Below are 6,132 nucleotides of genomic sequence, written 5' to 3'. Positions count from 1 at the left end.
CCCCGAGTCCCTTTCGACAGGCCCGCTTCAACTGCGTTCCTCATTGGGCACCCCAAAGACTGCCCCGCCCCTGGCTATGTCCGATTGGGGGAGAGCATGACGGCCCTGCCCCACGGAGTCCGCTCCTCTCGCTGATTGGTCACACTTGACAAGGCCCAGGCTCCACCCCCTCTTTCCAATTGGGAACAGGATTCTCAACTCCGCCTCGTGCTCCTTCCCTGTTTTCCATTGGTTCTATACCGACAACCGGGCCCCCTTTTGCTTTGTTAGTATTGGCCCAGAATTACAGAAAGCAAGCTACTTCGCCTGTCTCCTATTGGTGAAACCTTCCAAAACCTCCCGGCTACGATGACGTCACCCTTCTCCAGGTCGGGCAATCCCTGAGTAGCTGGTGGTCAGCGGCTCTGCTACTCCTCCCCGGATCTGGCATCCGCTGGGAGGGCGACCCGGGCGCCGGGCTGAGGTGATTCACCCGCCGTCGCGGCGGAACTCGGCTCCACCCTGTCCCTCCCAGCCTCGCCTCGGACCTGTTGCCGGGACCTGTCCCCAGGGACAAGTTTCGGGCACCTGCTAGGCGTCCCTCGATTGTAAAGCTGGAACCGCGCCTTGCCTGGGCCTGGGCAGACTTCCGGGTCCGAGCCCTGGATCGCTTGGCGGCCGCGGCTTTGCAGGTTCCAGAGGGCACGGCAGCGAATCCCTCAGAAGGGAGAGCGATGCTGGCAGCCTGGCAAGTGGCGGGTGGGCTCCCGGCTCCGGCAGGCGACACGTGGCTGTGGGTTTGGAGGGAGAAAAGCCTGGCTTTTGTTAAATGGTCGCCTCCCAGGGTTTTTTCTTCTTTCAGAAAGCGCTAGAATCGGGCGTCTGTATATACAGTACTGAGCTCCTCTCCAAACGCACTCCCCACCACCCTCACTCGAGTGGGTTTTGAAAGCTTGGAAACTTCTGTACCTACTGAATTACGTTGAATCCCAAGATTCTTTGACCTAAATCTCTTTTAGGGTCTTTCCTTCCCTTTTAATTTTAGATGAAAACGTTCAAAAGAATAATTCCTTTTCAAGACAGCTATAAATGGTGTGTTTGTGTGTGTGTTGGGGGGGTGTTTAATATAAATGTATTTAGAACTAAAAAGTTTATTTACGAATTGTTTCCTAAGCCTGTCAAGATTTCTGAGATGAAAGTTATCTCGAGACCCAAATTACATTGTTAATATACTGACATTTCCATTTTAAAAAGCAGAAATAAAATTTAGTACGTTGAGAGTCCTAAATATAGGAATGAGTGAGGCATGAAAATACTTCACAAAGTTTTAAAAAAAGTTTAATGTTGCTAATATATGAAAATAATAGCTTACTTTGTCAGGTAGTTTGCATACATTTTCTCTATTCCTTAATATCACCCCCATTAGGTAGGAACTGAACCTATACCTGTTTCCCCCAGAGCCCATGCTATCATTGCTGCTATTGGTAGTTCTAAAGACAAGACAGTTAAATAGATTTCTAGACTGAGTCACTGACACTCAAACACTGGGGGAAAAGAAAATATTTAAAGATAATTATGATGGGAAATTTTAAAAGGGTCCTTTTCAATGGTTGACAAATCGACAGAATTAGTAAGTAGAATTAATGCAGTAAAGCATTCCTGACATACAGGAAACACTTTCTGGTTTTAATGGTTAATTGGATCTAAAAGCTAATTCTTTATGAAAACATTAGTAGATACATATATTGAAGGTAAGGTTTTCAAGAAAGCACAAAAAATTGGAAATGAGAATGGGGATATAACCATTTTAAGGAGTATTTTTAAATAGCAAATTACTTGTAAAACGAATTTGAAAATCATAATGAAATGAATACAATTCTACTAAAGTACAAAAACTGACGCTGGTAAAAATGCTTTGATTTCATTATCTTAATTTGGGGTTTTGTATACTTTTATATTTTCTCTTTGATTTTATTATGAATACTCAGCACATCTCTTTATTCTTTCTCTTACCTTCAACTTTTTAAAACCCAGTCTTATTTCAATATCATGATCCTTCCCTTAGAATCAACCTGATTGAAAATCACATTTATAAAAAATTTAAAAAGGAGAAAGGTTGAAATCTGAGTCAAATAGAAAATCAATAATTTAAATGCCTACAGGTATATCTTAAATTCCAAACAAAAATACAAAGTTATATAACAGAGAATCAGATGAAAGAATGGACCCTGGTGGTGGTGGAAAAATGATTAGCCAGCAACACCAACTAGGAATTAGTATCATGAACTTCAGAGGGTATTTGGTGCCCTCTACTGGAAATCAAGTAGTAAGTATAAAACAAAGGTTTTTTGTTTTTCTAGATTTCACACAAATGTATACAATGATCAGTTAAATAAGATAATCTGAAGGTACATGTCTTGAAGATAGAACTGAAAATTCTAAAACAAAGTAGAAGTGGTGATCCCCCAGCACCTAGCACCTCAAAGGCGTTACATAAGCATTGTATGGTAGACATAACCTCAAAACTAAAAATTGGAAATTATAGAACGTTTGAATCTGAATTTTATGACCAGGATTCTAAACAAAAACTATGTGTAATAGCATAAACATGAGATTACAATAGTTTATGCTATTTTGAACAGGCATCAAGATCACCTAACAGAATTGGGAAATAAAAAATGTTGAAATGGAAAACACAAACACAAACTATTATACCTGTCAGGTAATTTTTGCTGCACCTTTTAGAAAGCTAAGACTCAGTCTGCTGCCTTTGAGGGGCTTATACTCCACGTGAGCATAGGAGAGTACATGGATGCCAATGATGAGTGACAAGCAGGTTCATAAAATGCGATGAGTTTCGACAGAGAGATGCCTATTCAGTGAGTACCTCAGAGTGGCAGGGAAAAGACAACTGGTGCCTTATAATCCCTAAATTTCTAAGTTTCCAAAACTAGAATTAAAGTACTTTATTTATAACTGAGTTTGATATCTCCTAACCTTTGATATTAAAATGAGTTTTGTTTAAGTTTTTGAGGAATTTATTTTGTTCTTCAAAGTATAAAACTCAGGAATGGAATTTCCTGTTTCAATAATATTAATTTTCCTTGTAGCTACTTTGGACACTCCAGTATCATATTAAGTTTTTTAAAATCTTTAAAAACACTGCTTTGCAAAAATTAGTAACTCCATAAATATTTGTGATTTTAAAAACAACAATGGTTAAACAAAATGGTATATATATTACAAAAAACACTATGTAGCAATTAAAAAAAGGTAGAGGTACATATAACAGCATGGAAAGAGCTCTAAGTCAGTGTCAACTAAATAATTAGTTGTAAAATGATCCCCACAGTATATTATTTATGTTTAAAAAAAAAACCCAAACTGTATTTTTATTTCCAACTCTGTCACATGCATGCGTAGGCAAAGGTCTGGAAGGACACAGTGCAAAGGAGTCTCAGTAAGGAAGGTGCAATAGGACCAGGATTATGGGGTACTGTTCAAAAGGGATTTAGCTTCATCATAATGTTTTAAAATTTTTACAGGAAAAATGTGTCCATTTATTACTTGGGTAACTAAAGGTTAACATAAAAAGAGAAGCAGCTAAGTGCAAAAAGGTCACTGAAATATATTCACAAATTCAACGGATATTTACTGAGCGCCTTACTCTGTGCCAATTTCTTCTTGTCTAGTGGAAGAACTAGAAAGTAGTAAATGATTAGAGAGTGTGTCAGGCAGTGATAAGCTATAAGTAAAAGGAAACTTTACAGAGAATGAGAAAAAACTGGAATCCTCATACATTGCTGGCTGGAATGTATGAGTGCAGCTGCTTTGGAAAACAGTTTGACAGTACCTCAAAAAGTTAAACACAGAGTTTCTATATCACCCTGTAATTCCACTTCTAGTTACATACTCAAGAGAACTGAAAACATGTTCATACAAAAAAAACCCTGTAAACTAATGATCATACCAGCATTATTCATAATAGCCAAGAAGTAGAACAATCCAAATGTCCATCAAGTGATGAATTATAAATAAAAAATGTAGTATGTCCATAGAATAGAATATCATTTTACCATAAAAAGGAATGAAGTACTGATCATGTTACAACATGGATGAACCTTGAAACATTATGCTAAGTGAAACAAGTCAGACACAAAAGACTACATATTGTGATTCCATTTACACGAAACATCCATTTATATGAAAATGTCCAAAATAGACACATCTTTAGAGACAAAGTACATTAGTGGTTTCTGGGTGGAGAGGGATGAGGAGTGATTGTTAACAAGTACAGAGTTTAATTTTGCGGTGATGAAATGTTTTAGAATTAATGGTGATGGATGCAAAACTGTAAATATACTAAAAACCACTGAGATAGTGTACTTTGAAAGGGTGAATTGTATGGTATGTGAATTTTATCTCAATTTTTAAAATCTTTTTTAAAAAAGAGGTAAAGGAATAGAGAGGGAAAGGGGTTTGATATTTTGGATAAGGTGTTCGGGAATCTTATTTTGAGCAGACCTGAACAACATAAAGAAGCTGTCCATGCAAAACTGGGAAGTGGAGGGTGGAGAGAAGGAACAGTCCAGGAGGAAGACTCTTGAAGTGGACACATAGCTGTTCTCAGGGAATGACAAGGAGGCCGGCAGTGTGGGGTGAGGCTGTGAGATGCCAGGGGGCCAGACCGTTCAGGCTTGTGTGCCACAATAAGGACCGGACTGTATTCTATATAGAACACCACCAGAGCCAGAGCAATTTTAAAAGGTTCATCTCTGCTGCTGGATGGAGAATAAACTATGGCAGTAAGAGGAAGAAGGAGGCTACTGCAATTGGCCAGGCAAGAGCGATGGTATAGTGATAGGTTAGTACAGGTGGTGAAAAGTGGTCAGATTCAACATATATCAAATCACTACAATGTATATATACTTGAGGTATCTTATAATTTTGTGTCAACTATACCTCAGTAAATCTTATTATCAGGTTAGAGCCAAAAGATTTTGCCAATGAATCAGATATGGGGCATGGGAGAAGGAGAGGAGTCAAGGATGACCTTGAGGATTTTGGTCTGAGCAAAGGAACAAGTGGAGGGGCCGTTTACTGAGATGGGGAAGCCTCAGAGAAGACTGGGCAGGGAGTTCAGTCAACCTTAAATTTTAGGTGCCTGATAATCTAGGTGCATACATAAGCCTGGAATTCAGTAAAACGGTCAGGCTGGAAATATAAATTTGAGAGCTATGACAGATGTTTGAAGTCCCTCGAATGGGTGACTCACCAGGGGAGACTGGGGAGCCCAGGGACTGAGCTCTGGAGCACTAAAACGTTTAGATGCTTAGAAACAGAAGATTTGGCATAACTTCTGCTGACTGACAAGACGACAAAGATGTTCCTTCCATCTTCATTATTCTTATAGAATCAGATGATCTGATGCATGTTTCTTCAGACCAAGACTTAGGATCAGAGGTGTCTTATCTCTGGATTTTTGAACACTTCCTCCTTTTCCATTCCTTTGGTATTAGCTTACGAAGAGGAAACCTACTGATCTACTAGGTATTCTCAAATTATTTCTTTACAAAGTATGCTGCCTTAAGGATCTCAGGTCAAATTTCTACTAATCCAAACACTAAGATGACAATCCAAAGACTTGTAATTTGGTTTGGGATATACTGTTTTATCCAGAATTTTTCGTTTCCCTATTAAAACAACAATTGGGTCTGCCTTCCTTAGGTATGTACAAATGTGGTCAGAAACAGTCCTTAGCATGGATAATTTATAGATACACAAGTATTTTGGTGAGTGGGGATATGGGAGTCTATTTAGCTCAGCTGGCAAAAAGTCCAAGCAAAATAATCCACTGCCTGGGGCAGTGACACTTATGCAATGGGTAGTACGAGTTGTGTAACGGATGTAGCACATTCAAATATTTAAGCACGGAAGCCAGCAGGTAGTCTCAATACCAGTAATTTCTGCCTTTATGTCTGATGAGCTTCAGCTTTCTCTTCTGGGAAACGGAGATAATAATACCTGCTCTAACACATAGGGATTAAGTGAACCAAGGTGTTCTGTACACTGTATTATGCAATGCAGTCAGACTGCCACTATCTTCCTTATAGAAAATACTTGCCAGGAAAACTTTTAAAGAACTATAATAGG

Source organism: Pteropus medius, unplaced genomic scaffold, assembly GCF_902729225.1.
Source record: "Pteropus medius unplaced genomic scaffold, Ma_sr-lr_union100, whole genome shotgun sequence".
Taxonomy (NCBI): Eukaryota; Metazoa; Chordata; class Mammalia; order Chiroptera; family Pteropodidae; genus Pteropus; species Pteropus medius.
This window is presented reverse-complemented; position numbering follows the sequence as displayed.